This window comes from Myotis myotis, unplaced genomic scaffold (genome assembly GCF_014108235.1).
Source record: "Myotis myotis isolate mMyoMyo1 unplaced genomic scaffold, mMyoMyo1.p scaffold_m19_p_3, whole genome shotgun sequence".
Lineage (NCBI taxonomy): Eukaryota > Metazoa > Chordata > Mammalia > Chiroptera > Vespertilionidae > Myotis > Myotis myotis.
In genome coordinates, this window is record NW_023416335.1 from 54152910 (window position 1) to 54171471 (window position 18562).

General features: G+C 41.4%; 1 pseudogene; it reads left to right on the plus strand.

The window, feature by feature from the left end:
- The window catches only part of LOC118650407, a 159526-nt pseudogene extending 150078 nt beyond the window's left edge, over positions 1–9448 (plus strand).
- The last annotated feature ends 9114 nt before the right edge of the window (positions 9449–18562 follow it).

An 18562-nucleotide genomic window follows, 5' to 3' on the forward strand; every position in this document is an offset into this window, starting at 1 on the left:
ACACAGGAGGGGAGGGGATGACACAGGGGTGTTAATTGTAAGAGGTTGGAGCATGTCAGAAGCTGCACACCACAGCTGCTCTAACCTTAGGTCTAAGCCCTCTTACCTTTGTTCTCCAGGTTCCAGACACACTGGCCTGCATCCTGTCTTTTAAATACACTGCCTTTCCCTGTACACACTAGCTAAAGTTATTTTCATCCTCGAGTCCTTTTCTACCCCATATCTTAGTATTATTTTTATTATTGTTGTTATTATTATTATTATTATTTGGTTAATTCTCACCCAAGGATTTTTTCCATTGATTTTTAGAGAGAGTGGAAGGGAGGGAGGGAGGAATGGGGAAGAGAGGGAGAGAGAGAAACATCAATGTGAGAGAGACACATTGATTGGTTGCCTCCCTCATGAGGCCCAACCGGGGCTGGGAATCAAACCTGAAATGCTTCGGCTGGTGGGCCGACGCTCTAACCACCGAGCACATCAGCTAGGGCCCATATTCTATTTTGTTTTTTACTTGGAACCAACTCACCAAAACAATCCCTTCTTCTTTTGATTCTTCTGAGAGGACCCAAAATCAAAACCAATCAAATCAAAACAAACAAATGACAACAAAAACACTTAGAGCTGGCCAGGTTAATGGACAGATAGTAGCATGACTTCCCCAACGTTGTGAAGCATCAAGTAAATTAAGAGCAACCAGTGCCTTCCATCCACAACGAAATTCATGTTGACTTCCACTGTTACCATGGGCCCTGACTGGACCCTGCGCAGCCATACAGCAAGAAAGGAGAACGTAGTAAATACATTTCAGGATGTTTTTCCAAATTAAACATCTCCACAAATTAATAAGGTTAATTTGCCACTAACCTCAAATTTTCCTCTTGTCCCCAAAGTACAATCAGTAAAAACAGAAAAAAATGCTGTTCCCTAGAATAGAGGTGTTGACATATGTGCTGCAAGGAGATAATTTTAATAAAAAGAAGTACATCTCAGAGAAGCAGGCACTCTTAAAACTTAAGGCAGTGAGGAATCAGGAGTGTTTGGTTAGCTGAGAGAGGGAGTTCTTCACTCCATGGCAAGTCAGAGCATGCAGAGAAGTCAGAACTGTTTCATAAGATTTGCACAGCAGCTCCTTACAAACTGAAAATACTATTTGGCCAAATCTATGTACTTCCCAAAACAATGACACGGTGAGTACAGCACATGCCCAACATTGACAAGGAATTTCTTATTACCCAGGGAGTTGACTTCTCAAAGGTTCAGGTTTCATTTGCAGAATTTGAGACAAGATTTAAATACATAAATAAGTATTTGTTTAGATTGTCCTTTTTGAATGTTGGCATGAGAGTGAGGCTGGTTAGGAAGTGTTAATATGCTGCTTGCCGTGGTATTACCTGAACTGGGTGACCTGGCCTTTCTATCGAAGTCCCAAGGCCACAAAAAGTTATGTTAATCCTTGGAAAACACAGCCACAGGATACACCAGCAGGCTTATAGAACACTGCCGGGAAGCAGCAAAGACTGCTCTAGTTAGTACTTACAGTTTGTTTCCCAGCCAAGTCTCTGAGGACAAAAAGCAGATGGCATTGCTAGGATCCATCCACCCGCTCAGGCTTTCAGGACCAAGTATTCACAAGACATTATGAGAACAAACTTCCTCCCCGCCACCCCCCATTATAATGTCAGTCACAAAATGGGTGAGTGACTTCAAAGGAATATTTTGACCAAATCTAAAGACCGAAAACCAAAATAAGGAAAAATTCAAGTTCAAATGATACTTTTTTCTAAAGATAAATTTGCCTTGAAAAAGTAAATCAAACATCTTCAGTTTAAAAACAAAAGTTGGACAAAAAAAAAAAAAAGTAGAATAATACACCATGCTCTTTGATAGAAAGACAAGTATCAATTAGGATTTTTCTGAGTTAGCTTATAAATTCAGCTTCATTCAAATAATAATATACACGCCCTAGCTGGTTTGGCTCAGTGGATAGAGCATCGGTCTGAGGACTGAAGGGTCCCAGGTTCAATTCTGGTCAAGGGCATGTACCTTAGTTGGGGGCACATACCCAGTAGGGAGTGTGCAGGAGGCAGCTGATAGATGTTTCTCTCTCATCGATATTTCTAACTCTCTATCCCTCTCCCTTCTTCTCTGTAAAAAATCAATAAAACATATTTTAAAAAATAAGCATATACATGGAACTTTTTAATTACATAAACTAAACGGAAAAACAAATAAAAATTAAAAAATAAAACAGCAAAAACTACAAAATTTCTGAAATAATAATGGTGGTCAGGAAGACTAGTCCTTCTCAATGTCAAGTCAATTGTAAAGCTACAGGTATTACAGACAGTATGGCTCTGTCATATAAACATGCAGATAGAGCAACAAAATAGAAATTACATAAATAAATGTAAAATGTAATATTTGACAAAGACTTCAAACCAGTGGAGAAAAAGTATTCTCCATTGATAAAAGATAAGGGGACAACTGGGTAGCCATCTGGGGGCGGGGGGCGGTGCGGGCAGGGAATTATTCCTTACTTCATAAGTTACAATAAAAGAAATTCCAGTTTGCCTGGCCAGTGTGTCTCAGTGGTAGAGTATCGACCCATGAACCAAGAGATCACTGGTTCAATTCCCGGTCAGGGTCCATACCCAGGGTTGCAGGCTTGATCCCCAATAGGAGGCATGCAGAAGGCAGCCAATTGATGATGTTTCTCTCTCATCGATGTTTCTATCTCTCTATCCCTCTCCCTTTCTCTCTCTCTAAAAATCAATAAAAATATTTTTTAAAAAGAAATCCCAGTTCAAGCAAATATTTAAACATGAAAATAAAACATTAAGAACATAATACTGACAAAAATTTAAGTAATTTTTGAGCAGGGAAATTCTTTTTAATATTGATACAAAAATCCAGAAATCATAAAGTAGGACTTTAAATTTGATGACATTACAAGATAACATTTCTACATGGTAAATATAGGTATATATGTATATGTCTCTATACCATAAATCAAGTCAAAATGCCAAAACAAACTGGGAATAATATTTGCAATTTGTCAAAAGTGTCTAATTTCTCTAATATCTGGAGCTCCTTGATATTAATAAGAAAAAAAAACAATAAAATGTTTAGAAACAGAGAAGTCTGTTTCTAAAGTCTATAGTAAATGCAAATGTCTCTTGAAAATATAAAAAATCTTCAATCAAATAATAATTTAAAAATACTAATAAAACTATAATGAAATTCCATTTTTTACCATTATCAGATTGCCAAAGTTCAAACAGTTTGCTGACCCAGGAATTAGATTGCTGCTGGTGGGCATGAAAATAAATCCAACCTTCATGGAGAGCTATTGACAATATCCAAATTTAGCATCCCTCATTTAGAATAGAAGTAATTTCCCTTAGTCTTTCCTTGTTTGCCTAATCTATCAGAACCCACATCCCTATCTAAAATTTAACTTGTTACCTTTATCTTCAACACTGTAATAGGACTAGCATATATCATCTAAATTCAAAGCAGATACGTTGTTATTGAGATACTAGAGGCCCGATGCATGAAAATTCATGCAAGAGTAGGCCTTCCTTCCCCTGGTGCTGGCACCGGCTTCCCTCCGGCAGGCGCCCGGGACCTGATCTTTGCTCCGCCCCAGCTTCGTTGAAGGATGTCTGGAATGGTGCCCGGAAGGACATTCGGTCCAATTAGCACATTAGAACTCTTTAGAAGGACACTATATAAAAGGCAAGAAAAAGGAAGGTAATAAGTACTGCTTATTCATTTATTTGGCAGGTGTGTACTAAAATTCTACAGGCCCGAACCAGAAGGTCACAGTTCAATTCCAGTCAGGGCACTTGCCCAGGTTGCGGGCTCAATCCCCAGTGGAGGGTGTACAGGAGGCAGCTGATCAATGATTCTCTCTCATCATTGATATTTCTATCTCTCCCTCTCCCTTCCTCTTTGAAATCAATAAAAATATATATTTTTTTAAAAAGAAATCCTATTAGGTCTCTTGAGAGCCTGCCATATGGCAGGTACTGTTCAAGGATCTATGACTGAAGTACTTACTGATCAGGACAGATATGGTGGAGCTTAAGTCTGACAGGAAAACATGTCATAAATGTTTCAATTGAAAAAGATGGCAATCATTAGCAGGGAACTTCACATAGTCAAGAGTTAGAAAAGTGAAGCTTAAAGAATTTGCCACCCCAAATGGAGCTGGACTGGGTTGGCGCCCAGGCATGGAGAGGAGTAAGGCTGGAGTAAGGGATAAGATGTTCATTAGAATACAGGAAAGAAATCAGTGTACCTGGAGTGTGTGTGAGGGAAAGTGGAGAGAGAAGAGGCTGGAAAGAAAAGCATTAGCCGTAAACCATAGAATCCTTGTCAAGGAATTTGGATTTTATCCTGAGGGCATTAGGAAATCATTAAAAGATTTGAAATAGGAGAGTGATATAATCAGATTTCTAGGATTTTTATTTGTGTGTATTGCTTCGTTGTTTATTTGCAAATGCAGAGCATGTGTTTGAGGGCAGAAGGAACAAGGCAAGGAGACCAGGTGTAAATACTCCAGAGGAGAGATGCTTGTAACCTGGTCTTGTGTTGTGACAAATGCAATCAGAGAATTGGAAAGAAGCAATCTTGGTAAACCTCAAATCTGATCATGTCACTTCCATGCTTGAAACTCTTCAAACTTTTCTCATTTTTCTTAGGATACAATTTCAAAAATTCTTAACATGGCTTAAAGGTCCCTTGTGTTCTGCACACCCCCCACCTCTTCCCCTTGCACACTGATACTATCTGCTTTGTAATCTCTTTGGATCTAAAGGTGATCACACATTACCTGCCTAGAAGCTTCAGACAGATCATCACTGTTTGATTCACTGAGCAATGAATGAATGATGTGGATAATTTAAGAGATATGGAGAAAATCAAATAAGACTTGGAGGGGAGAAGGACATAGGACATCAAGGATGAAACAAAGGCTCTGGTTTGAGTAACTGGTAGCCTAGGGAACATTTGGAGAGGAGGCAGAAAAGATGGTTCAGTTTGGCTTCTATTGAGTTTGAGCTGGTTGTGAGTTATCCGAGGGGAGATGCTAAATAGGCAATTGGATCTCAATACTTAGCATATGTCAGATTCTGTGCCAGGCGCTTTCATGTATACTATCTCATGTAATTACTGAAGTCAAATGTAGATTAAAAAAAAAACAATTAACTATATGATCTCATTTTAAAGTAGGCTCTACACTAATTATGCTAATTTGGACTGTGAATAGCCCACAACTATTAATCAGGGGAAATGAGCAATTTATCTTGAAGGAGTTAAAAACTAATGATTTGAATCTCTTCATTTCCAAAATATACTTATGACACAACTATGATAAAACTTAGAAAACAAAAACAAGTATAGAGGAGTTGGTGAATAATTTTATTCTCAAGGAGCAGTTTTTAGCTTGTCCTATTATTTTTCATGATTATTTTAATAGCTCGTTTTAAATAAGCCCAATAGATATAAAGAGGAAAATGTCTTGCCACCTTCACCTCCAACAACATTCCTCATTCCATATTACCTTCTACACCAATTTCTGTAAAGGTTTCCCCTTTCTGCTTTTGGCAAGGTATTGAAAGCCAAACCTGAGAAGTGTTTTCTCTCCCTAGTTTATGTGTCTTATGCATCTTTGTAGTATGTCTAGGTACAACATAAGCATTACAGAATACATTTCCACTGTGTTGTTCACAAGACCAAGGCTTGTGGTAAGTACTTTGGCTTTTGGTAAGTACTTTGGTCCCCAAACTCCATAAGGTCCCCAGCAATAGAACTAGTTCTTTGCTCCATAATAGTTTAGAACAATGTTTCTCAGAGTTGATCTGTAGCCAAGCACACTGGCATCAACAGGCCTGTGTTCTTAAAACACAGGCTTGGATCCTTGCCTCCAAATCTACTAAGTTAAGTCATCATTTCTCAAGGTGGCTCCCAGGAATCTGCATTTTAAAAAAGCTGCCCGGGTGCTATTTATTCTCACTAAAATTTGATATTTGGAGAATTTAGACTTTTTTTCTAAGTAAAGTAATTCCCACTTTGCTATCATAAATAGTTATGGGATATCTCCTCACAGAGAAGTAATATACCAGAACTAGAAATACATCAAATAAATATTTGAATCCTCAAGTGAAAATAAGAGACTGTTAGAAAACGCTGAGTTTTAAAGGTTTTAAAAGATTTTATCCACCTACTGCTGCTACTAGAGTAATTGCTAGAGAACTGAGCTGCAAATGTTTTATACAGAACTACTAAATACCAGATAAGTAGTCACTGATTACAACCACAACAACAACAAACTAATTGAAGGGGTTACTTTATAATTACATGTTTTATTAAGAGGAGGGAAGATTCACATTACAGAGTAATTCCTGGATATGAGGATTTTGTTTTTAGATTTTGTTTTCTGTTTTACTTATGTGTTTGGCTTTTGGTAAGTACTTTGCAAAGAAGTTTCCTAAAAGGAATGGAAAAATTGCTCACTGAATTAAACTCTCAATTATTGCCCACAAACCTTCATTCAATGTCTGTATTATTACACGTACATGTTGTATATAAATATGTATATATACTTATATATATATAGATATGTGTATATATGTATAGATATATACACACACACATATATATTTAGGACTCAACCCAAATAGGGGCATTTCAGTATAGTTAAACCTCTTATATTTTCCAAGACAAATAAATACTATTATTTGAAAGCTACCAGACAAATGGAGGTACAGCAGGTTAGATCTCTACTTAATCTATATTTCTTAAATTTTAAAAAAGGGAAAAAGTCAATTCTATGAACTTTTTTCACTCATAAAGCTGCTTTTTTTAAATCACATTTTAAAAGGTTAATTTTTAAGTACTTTTGCAAAACAAATAGAAATTTCTATTATTCATCAATTAAATATAAGTAAGAAATAACAGACATTGAACAGAAGAGAGATACATATTATGCATGCAAGGAAAATTAAAACTTTGGATGTTGGGTGGGGGGTGTACTTTGATGTACAAAAGAGCTATTGTTAATGTGGGACAAAACCTTCCCAGTATGGAACAGAGATAAAAAGGAGGGAGTTTCTAGCAGATCAAGGTCAACCGAGATCCATGAATAACATAAATGCTATTAATCTAGCACTGAATGAATTGCGGGAGTTCAGCAGGGTATGGTTATGTGGCAGAGTTCGTGGCAGGAGTGTTTTATGTCACTTTGTATTAGATAATGAGCATATTCATCAAGATTCCCTAAATACTATCCAAACTGGCATAGAAGAAGCTTTAAGGAGCTTGAGAGAGAACAAATCAAAGGACTACATCTAAGGCTCAGAAAGGTAATAGGGATGTTTAAACAGTGCAGCAAGTTTAGATATTCGCAGGCATCCGTACAATCTCACTCTGCAGGAAATGGCGTGAGAAAGGATTTCTTAGTTGGATGGCTAGCAGCTTATTATATATAATGTCGCCTCCCTCATTATGTCCTAGGTTAATAGTTAGAAGACATGCAGACAGCAATACCTTAAGAAAACATGGAATTCTCTTCCTCTTATGACTACTTTCAAATGCAAAATAGTTGCTTCTCCTTTCTTCAGGGAAACGCAATATAAAATCATTAAGTTCCATTCTTTATTTTTTCAGATTCAAATCTACCTAAACGCTTGGGATCCCTTTCATCTAAGTCTTATTAAAATATATATTTATTTAAATATATATATTTATACTCCACACCCATACCTTTTAAAAGCCTGATTATAAGAAGCTGGAAAAATTAAAAAGACATGGAAAGAAAAAAGAATTCAGAAGAAATCAGACTTGTAACTGGTGGTATTACTAGAACACAAACTAGGAGAAAACAAAGGAAAGAGAAATAAGAAGACAGACAGTAAGGAAATAGCCCTCCCCAGGTGGCTCATCTGGTTGGAGTGTCATCCTGTACACCAAAAGGTTGCAGGTTTGATCCTGGTCAGGGCACATATCAAGGTGCAATTCAATCCCTGGTGGGGATGCTTAATGGGGGCAACTGATCGATGTTTCTCTCTTACATCAATGTTTCTCTCTCTCTCTCTCTCTCTCTCTCTCTCTCTCTCTCTCTCTCTCTCTCTCTCCCCCTCTCCCTCTCTCTAAAAATGTACAAAAACATCTCCTTGGGTGAGGATTAAAAAAATAAGTAGGGAAATAAATATATGATATAAAGACAAATTTTTTAAAGAAGGCCACAAAGTAATTCACTTTTAGCTGATAGATTGTGTCCTAGGTTAATAGTTAGAAGCCCAGTAAAGCATAAAACCTTACATAAATGCATTGAAAACCCATAAAGAGCAAGCACCCGAACATCTTAATTTGATTGTAGCTGGCAACACGTATTGCACACCTACCACTTGGACCCTATTTCAATTTTATTCATTTATTATTCAACAAATGTTAAATGCCTTCAGTATGTCTGCAGTGAACAAGACAAACATAATTCCTGCCATCATAAAGCCTACGGTTTTAAGAGTTACTTTGGTGGCAGCTGCCCCTGCACCAGAGCCTGCTGCTTCTCACCTCGGCGCCCATGGCTGTGCTGCAGCCGGCGAGAAGCCCAGAGGCAGGCCATCAAGCGTGTGGTGGTGGGCCCGGCCAGCGTGGCTCAGTGGTTGAGTGTTAACCTAAGAACCAGGACATCGCGGTTCGATTCCCGGTCAGAGCACATGCCTGGGTTGCGGGCTCGATCCCCAGTGTGGGGCATGCAGGAGACAGTCAATCAATGATGTTTCTATCTCTCTCCCTTCCTCTCTGAAATCAACAAAAAATATATTTAAAATAAATAAATATGTAATTTAAAAATGGGGGGGGGGGCGGGAGTGTGTGGTGGTGGGAGACAGCTGTAGGTAAAACTTGCCTACTGATCAATTATACAACCAATGCATTTCCTGGATATATTCTTGGAGAATATATCCCCACTGCCCTTTGACAACTATTCTGCCAATGGTATGGTCAATAGAAAACCGGTGTATTTGGGCTTATGGGATATTGCTGGACAAGAAGATTATGACAGAGTATGTCCCCTATTCTACCCGCAGACAGATGTATTTTTAATTTGCTTTTCTCTTGTGAGTCCTGTGTCATTTGAAAACATTCCTACAAAGTGGTTTTCTGAAGTGTGACACCATTGTGCCAACACTCCCATCATCCTGGAGGGGACTACGCTTGATCTTAGGGATGTGAAAGACACAATTGAGAAGCTGAAGGAGAAGAAGTGGACACTATCACCTACTCGCAGGGCTTAGCCACGGCTAAGGAGATGGGTGCTGTAAGTACCTGGAGTGCTGGGCTCTCACACCGAGAGACCTCAAGACTGTTTGATAAGGCTCTTCGAGCTGTTCTCTGCCCACCTCCCGTCAGGAAGAGGAAGAGAAAGTGCCTGCTATTGTAAATGTCTGGGCCCCTCTCCTCTGCTGCCCTGTCCCCTTGTGCACTTTGCTCAAAAAACGATAGAGCTTTGCACTCAAGGCTGTGTTATTACGGATTAGGTTTTCCATAAAGCCATTTTGAACCAATCAAGTCACTTTTAGGTTTTATTTGTTTGAAGTGTAAGAGGTCGCCCTAACCGGTTTGGCTCAGTGAATAGAGAGCATCAGCCTGCGGACTGAAGGGTCCCAGGTTCGATTCCAGTCAAGGGCATGTACCTTGGTTGCAGGCACATCCCCAGAAGGGGGCGTGCAGGAGGCAGCTGATTGATGTTTCTCTCTCATCGATGTTTCTAACTCTCTATTCCTCTCCCTTCCTCTCTGAAAAAAATCAATAAAATATATTTTTTAAAAAATAAAGTGTAAGAGGTCAAACTTTCACATTCTATTAAAATCTAGTCATTAACTGAAAAAAGAAAGAATCAGATTTACTTCGGTTACAGTGATTTGAACAGTGCTCTCCAAAAATGCACATCCACCTATAACCTCAGGAAGTGACCTTATTTAGAAATAGGATTTTTGTAGACGTAACTAAGGATCTTGAGATTAAGTGAACTTGGACTTAAAGTACAGTCTTAAATCTAATGACTGGTGTCGTTAGAGGAGCAGATAGAGAGACACAGAGAGAAGGCAGTGATGGGAAGATGGAGACAAAGATCGGAATGATGCATCCACACCCCAGGGAATGCCAGCCGCCACCAGAAGCTAAGGGAGAGGCATGTGATGGTTCGCCCTCGGAGCCTCAGAAGGAGCCCGTCCTGCTGACACTTTGACTTCAGACCTCAGGCCTCCACAACCAGGAGAGAATACATTGCTGCTGCCTGACGCTACCTAGTTTATGATTAATTTGTCACAGTAACTCTAGGAAATTCACAAAGCGGTGCACAGAGTTCATACAAAAATCAGCACCCAGCCTGCAGGCTCCCTCATCACAGAGCAGCACCCAGCACGTGAGTGGCCTGAGGAAACAAAAGTGTGGATGTGGCGCTCGCTGTCCTTAACAAAACCCTCAATAAAGGGACCAGAGAGCGCGTGTGGGTTGGCTAACAGGGGCACAAACTGTTAGAGCCGGAAAGGACTTCGATATTGTCTACAGTCATCCTATTCATTTCACAGCCGAAGAAACTGACGTGCTCTGTCTCTTGGCTTCCTTTCTCCTTTGCCTCAGTGAGATGCAGATGGTCTGTCCCATCTCAGGCAGGAAGCCTCTGTCTGGCTGTCACCCTGAATCATTCAGCTGGATTGTGGGGGCGGTGGGGGGTTTCTTCCCAGAAAGATGGCAACTCTAAAATCCACTTATTCAGTAATTATTCTAGGGTACCTACTCTGTAAGTCATAATGGGAGAAGCAAGAAATATGAACTCCTGTCCTTTAGAAACACACACTCCCAAATGTGAGATGTCACATTTAAACAATAGGTAAAAAGTCAAACAAGAACATTTTTTTAAAAGTTCCTTGGGTTAAAATTAAAGACTCAAAACAAGGCAGAAAAAACAGAAACTGCACAACAGTTCCATTAGTGGCATTTAAAACAAGGGCAGGTTTTTGCTAAAAACAAAAATATAAAACAGAAAAACAAGGCAACACACACACACACACATAGGCACACATACACCTACTGATGGTGTTGAGAAACTACAAAAGTAGTCAAAAACTTGAGAGGTCAAGATCCTTGAAAGAAGGAAAATTAATTTAGAGGCGAGGCAGAAAGTGGCTGCTGACAGTCAGAGAAACTGAGCAAAACTCTGAGCAGTCTCCTGGAGCAGGAGCGTCAAAATTGGGAGGTCAAGGCTATTGAGAGACCCAAGATGAGAGAAGCCAAGATCCTAGAGCGCGGTTCTCAACCTGTGGGTCGCGACCCCTTTGGGGGTCAAACAACCCGTTCACAGGGGTCGCCTAAGACCATCAGAAAACACATATATAATTACATATTGTTTTTGTGATTAATCACCATGCTTTAATTATGTTCAATTTGTAACAATGAAAATTCATCCTGCATATCAGATATTTACATTATGATTCATAACAGTGGCAAAATTACAGTTATGAAGTAGCAACGAAAATAATTTTATGGTTGGGGGGTCACCACAACATGAAGAACTGTATTAAAGGGTCGCGGCATTAGGAAGGTTAAGAACCACTGTCCTAGAAAAAACGGAAATACAGGGAAAAAGCCTGATAGTCCAAGCCACTTTCCCTCTGAAGAGTCATCCATTTGAGCCCTACCTGGTCTGGCTCAGTGGATAGAGCATCAGCCTGCGGACCAAAGGGTCCCAAGTTCAATTCCAGTCAAGGGCACATACCTCGGTTGCAGGTTCTTCCCCTGCCTGGGCCCTGGTTGGGGCACGTGCAGGGGGAACCAATCTATGTTTCTCTCACATTGCTGTTTCTCTCTGTCTCTCCCTCACTCTTCCACTCTCCCTAAATATCAATGGAAAAATATCAAGTGAAGATTAACGAAACAAAACAAAAGTCATCCATTTGTCTGTGGTACACACCAACACATAGAGGCGCTGAGCCAAGAAGAACCTGCTAAGAGGCTGAAATACTGTGCTGGGGAGATTTTTAAAAACGTGGGGGGCGGGGGTTCAGGGGCCACCGAAGTAGAGGTGCCCAGGTAAACACTCCAGGGTTCCATTTGAGACTTTCTACATCTTGGAAATAAGGGCAAACCCAAAATAGTCAAAGCCTTAGACTCTGACTCAGACTCAAATCAGTTTGCTCCCTAATTGCATTAAGGTGACCTGCTCCTCTACCAACTGCCTTCCAGAAGCTAAATAACATTCTCTCTGGGAAAAAGGAGAACGCCATCTAGATCGCTACAATTTTTCGTACATGAGGTCCAGCCTTCCCTGCAAGATTATCGGACACACCTAGGGAGAGGACGGAGAGAAATATACGTAATAGAACCAGAACCAGTTGTGAATCAGTTATTGAGATTGTGAGACTCAAACTTTTAAAGAAGAGCTGATCCACCCCCCTCCCCCCCACCACCACCACAGATAGTTCATAAAGGATCACAGACAAACTTGGAATGCATGACATTAGAACTGGCTAGGAATCGTGCTGACTCAGAAATGAGCTGTGGTTCTGTGTGAGAGGCCTTTGGTAAAAGGAGGGGACTCAAACCGTTGCCCATATCTTTACCCTTTAGTGGTTGCTCACATAAAGCCAGGACCCAAACTCCTGCAGTGTTGAGCTGGTGCACAGTACCTGAATTTCCAAACAGGAAAGCTGAGTTGTGTGAGGACAGAATAGGGGTGGGCTGGGTGAGTGGTCAGGCGAAGAACAGGAGGCCCAAAATATCACCTGAGTGTTTCCTATGAAACAGGGGGGGATCAGATTCTGACACAGACTGTGGGAAGAAAGAAAATGGAGTCCCCACAAAGACTTACTTCATACCCCTTTCTTTTCATTAATCAGAGGTTAAGGGAGACCATAAGACAGGGGGCTCTGAAAACGTTAGTTCCCCCTCCTGTCTTTTCATGGCCCCTTGCTCATGAAGTGGCCAATTAAAGCATAAAGGCCTTCCCATTTCCTAATTCAGTGTACTGTCTTTGGTCTCTCTCTCTCTCTCTCTCTCTCTCTCTCTCTCTCTCTCTCTCTCTCTCTCTCTCTCTCTCTCGTCTTCTTCCTGGGCTCCCTCCATGCATACAGCATTTTATCCTCTTAACGTGCCCTAAAAGCTACCCGCTGCCCCTCCCTTTCCCTAAGTCCTGGCACAGGACTGTCCCTGAGGTCACAGTTTCTGGGACTGAGACAAGTGTGAAAGGAAACAAGGGGGCGCCCCGCTTTCTCCACTGGCAGCATCAAGAGCGCTGCCCTGTGAACATTCCCTCCACTGTACCCGCACCCATGAGACCGCTCTGGTCCCATCTGTGCTCTGGGGCTGCAAGCTGAAAACAGAGGAGAGGGTTTTCGCCCTCCCTCTCCCTTCCCGTCATTGCGTTTAGTGGTGAAGCAGTTAATGCGGTATTCCTCCTCTTGGCGCGGAGTGCTCATCTTTTATTGGCACCGTTTTATCCCCGGAGACAATAGCAGATTGTTTCTGGTGCGCGGGGAAGGATCTTGTTCTGGCAGGCAGGCTCTCAGTCAACACGCTCAACATCCTCTGCAAAGAACGCGCGCACGCCCTGTTCCAACCTGACTTTCAAGTGTCTTTCATAAAGACAATCATCCTAATCACAACCTGCAACTGCCTGAGGAACTTGCACAAAACTGAAACCAAAAATACTCTGAAGAGTCTGAGGGAGAAGCCAAGGACAGAGAGAGGACGCCCCGAAGAGTAAGGGACGGAGGCCGCTGCTGAAATCCTTGGGCCAAAACGCTCCTGACCTCAGACTCTCTTCGTGTTACCGGATTAGAAAAATCCCTTCTTTTCCTCATACCTCTGGCGAGGTTAATAGGCCTTAAAACGGCTATATTGGGTAATCTTCACGGCAGCAATCACCCAAGATGAGGAGCTTTCCTGGCAGGAAGGGGAGGAATTTAAAGTAAAGCAGAAATCCCTACTGGGGCGTGAGGGTCTGTCGTAAGCCAGCAATCACCGCCTGAAGCCATAGTGCCTCTCCCCACGCCCCAGTGGCCAATCCATTGTCTCTGACTGCCTGGGGAAAACACCATCTAGATCACCTCCAGGAATGGCGGGGCTGGGAGTGGGACAGCCTACTCAACAAGAAGTCTGATTTACTAAGACCTTCATCTAGTCCCAGTTCATAAAGCACAAAGCATGTTGGTCTACCATGTCTCGAAAATGTATGTGAGCCCTGGCTGGTTGCTCAGTGGTTAGAGTGTCAGCCTGAGGACCTAAGGCTCTTGGGTTGGATTCCTCATCATCTCCCACCTCAATATTTCTCTCTCCCACCCACTCACCCCCCTCTCTCCCTTCCACTCTTTAGAAATCAATGGGGGAAAAATATCTTCAGGTGAAGATTAAAAAAAAAAAAAAGTATGCAAAGCCTGGCTGGTGTGGCTCTGTGGTTGAGCTTCCACCTATGAACCAGGAGGTCAAAGTTCAATTCCTGGCCAGATTGCAGTCTCCAACCCCAGTAGGGAGCGTGCACGAGGCAGTAGATCAATGATTCTGTCATTATTGATGCTTCTATCTCTCTCTCCCTCTCCCTTCTGCTCTGAAATCAATAAACGTATATTTTAAAAAATGAAATCAATAAATATATTTTTAAAAATGTATGTGAAGACACATCTATATATATAAAAACCCAGTGACCTGAACAGCAGAACAACCAGAATGACCAGAACGACCAGTGGCTATGAGGCACACTGCGGCAGCCAACTGGCCTGATCCAGGCCCCTATCGCCCCAGCCCCTGCCTCAGCCAGCCCCACCCCCAATCAGCCCCTATTGGGGTGGGTCAGCCAGACCCCACCCATGCATGCATTCCTGCACTGGGCCTGTAGTTTTAAAGATAAGAAAACAAACTCAGCAAGGTGAAGCCACTTGCCAGACTTTACAGGGCTAGTAAATGACAAAGCTGGTTATTAAAACAAACTTTCTGGACAAATCTGTCATGCAGAAAATTTTCAAATAATTTATGGAGATGTTCTGGCCTCAAGGAGGCGGAACATAACTCCCCACTCCTTACATGTAGGCTGTGTGTTGTGACTTCCTTCTGAAGAGCATGGCATGGACCTGTGAGGGTAAGTTCACAGTGGAGGAATGGAACAAACACAACCTCAGACAGCAAGCAAGGCCAGCATCAACAGTGGTAAGTCATGTTGACCCTTGATTTGCTGTGGTAACAATGGCACTTTACCTCTGTGACCTTTCTCCCCAAAACCCATAACCCCAGTCTAATATGAGAAAAGCATCAGCAAAATTCCAACAGAGAGACATCCTACTAATACCTGATCCAGTTCTCCTCAAACTGTCCAGGTCATTCATCAGTGAGGAGGAACGTTTGAGAAACTGTCACACCTTCTAGAAGAGCCTAAGAGACATGATGACTAGAAATAACTGATATTCTAGATGGAATCCTAGAACCTGAAAAGGACATTTAGTAAAATAAGAAAATTTGAATAAATTATGGACTTTAGGTAATGATGAAAGAGATTAATTATAGGGGTGCCAGAAGAAGAGAGAGAGCAAGATATTGAAAACCTATTTGAAGAAATAATGACAGAAACTTCTCCTACCTGGTGAAAGAAATAGACTTACAAGTCCAGGAAGCACAGAGAACCCCAAACAAAAGGAATCCAAAGAGGACCACACCAAGACACATCATAATTAAAATGCCAAGAGCAAAAGACAAAGAGAGAATCTTAAAAGCAGCAAGAGAAAGAAACTCAGTTACCTACAAGGAAGTACCCATACGAATGTCAGCTGATTTCTCAACAGAAACTTTGCAGCCCAGAAGGGAGCGGCAAGAAATATTCAAAGTGATGAATGCCAAGAACCTACAACCAAGATTACTTTATCCAGCAAAGCTATCATTCAGAATTGAAGGTCAGATAAAGAGCTTCACAGATAAGAAAAAGCTAAAGGAGTTCATCACCACCAAACCAGTATTATATGAAATGCTGAAAGGTATCCTTTAAGAAGAGGAAGAAGAAAAAGGTAAAGATACAAATTATGAACAACAAATACACATCTATCAATAAGTGAATCTGAAAATCAAGTGAATAATCTGATGAACAGAATGAACTGGTAATTATAATAGAATCAGGGGCATAGAAAGGGAGTGGACTGGTTATTCTAGGGGGGAAAAGGGGTGAGGGGGATGTGGGAAGAGACTGGACAGTGGATGGGGAGTGAGGGAGGAGGGTGGGGTGGGAACTGGGTGGAGGGGAGTTCTGGGGGGGAAAAAGAGGAACAAATGTAATAATCTGAACAATAAAGATTTAATTAATAAAAAATAATAAAAAATAAAAAAATGATGAAAGAGATTTTAGAGACAGGCTAGGCAATTAGGAAATAAGAGGGGTCCATGGGAGAGGAATGCATAGGTCAGTGATGGCGAACCTATGACACCTTAGATGGTGTCACCTCTGACACGCAAACTCATTTTTTTGGTTGATTTTTCTTTGTTAAATGGCATTTAAATATATAAAATAAATATCAAAAATATAAATCTTTGTTTTACTATGGTTGCAAATATCAAAAAATTTCTATATGTGACACGGCACCAGAGTTAAGTTAGGGTTTTTCAAAATGCTGACACGCCGAGCTCAAAAGGTTCGCCATCACTGGCATAGGTGAAGGCTTGGAGCCACCGGAATGCTTATCTTACATTCACAGGGGATTGAGAAATGTTACAAAATAAGGGAAAGAGGAAGAGGGGAACACGAGGTGGGCTTTGAACTTTGGAATTGATACCCTGCAAAAGAGTGACCAATTAGGAAAGCATGGGGTCATAAAATGGGGAGGGGGTCCAATTAGAAAGGTCATGCTCAGACAAAGACCTATATAAACTGGAGACAAAGAGATTCAGAACAGGATTAGGTTTTTTCACATTTGAGAGAGAGAGAGAGAGCAGGCTTTTCCCATTTGGGGACCCCACCACAGGGAGAGTTTGTGTATGTTTCCAATAAACTTCCACATTTTAGTTCTCAAATTTTATTCTTCAGACTTTGTAGGACAAGAACCCACAAAGCAAGTCTGCGCCCTAACTCTACATATCAATGATAATGTGTTAAGTGGTATATTGGTGCTCTTGTTCCGGCATTAGGAAGGGTTCAGGAATCTGGAGAAGGCTGTGCGTAGATTAAATAGGAGTCCAGAGACGAAAGATAATTTTGAAAGGCATTGGGGGTCATAGGAGCCTAGCTGAAGGAGCTAAGATCTAAGTTCTAAATTCTCCTCATCTCAGGACCCCATGCTTTTTATTAACACAACTTGTCCTGAGGCAAGGCAGAAATATACACTTCAAAGGGTATATGCAAGCATTGTCAGAATGGAAAAATTAGCCTACAGCTGTTCAGGTGTTTGCCCAGTAGGAGGCAATAACATGTAGATTAAGATGCCCTGAGCTGTCTGGCAGCCAAGCAATCAATTTAATGTATCCTATTCAGGTTTGGGGAAATGCCATCAGCCATTCCCAGATTCAGCCCTGCTGAACATGCTGGAATTGGTTTCCGGCAGTGGTATATTAATTGTAACAATTGTATCCTACTAGTATAAAATTTTAATAGGAAAAAGTAGGCCCTGGGTATATGAGAATGCTCTGTAGTACCTTCTCAACTTTTCTGTAAATCTAAAACTATTGTAGGCAGTGGGAATAGCACCATGTGTTAGATCAGTGGGGTCACACCAGATCTGGGTTCAGCAACTTTGGTACTTGAGTGCTGGCTAGGAAAGAATTCAGAGCCAAGACCCAAACTATAAGAGACTATTTATTTGGTAAATCACAGAGGTAGAAAAAGTAATTGGTAAAAGAAATGGGCTTAGGAAACAAGTTATACAGGTAAAGGAAGAGCCCTGGGAGCTTGGGAGTGAGGAAGCTAATGGTAACAACCCTGAGGGAGGTGGGCCAGGGGAAAGGGAAAGGGAGAAGGAGAGGCTCCCAGGAGGAAGAGCTCACTGGATCCTCCATACTAAGGGTTTTAATGTTGGAGATTTTAGGGGCAATCCCAGGGGAAGTCTCAACAGAATATTCAGCAGCTTTCCATCCAGGTGTGTCCTTTCTGGGTCTAAGTCTCCACTGCTTGATTGGCTGGCACCAGGGCAGGAGGTCATTGTTCAGTACAGCTGGTCCTAAGGTCAGCCACGGCTGGTTTTGTTACTTTTCTGGGCCTGGAGCTGAAATACAACTGCGGCCTAGACGTTATCTTTAGAGAGAAAAGGGCAAGGGTCCAAACCGCATGGCCAGTGATATGCTAGGGGAAGAAAGGTCACCCTGGTGGCGAGGTCCCACCCTATGATTGTCCTTTGCTAGACCCCCAAGGCTTTCAGCCCTGGTGACCTTCTGTGCCTGGCCCATCGCCCTTGCTCTGCTCATGTCTGTTTAACTGCCTACCACAAAACTATTCAAAAATTAAAAGTTCATTTAACTAAAATATCAGGTTCTCTGGTCAAACCCATATCAATACTGTTCTACCTCTAATTAAGTAAGAATTTTTTTTTTT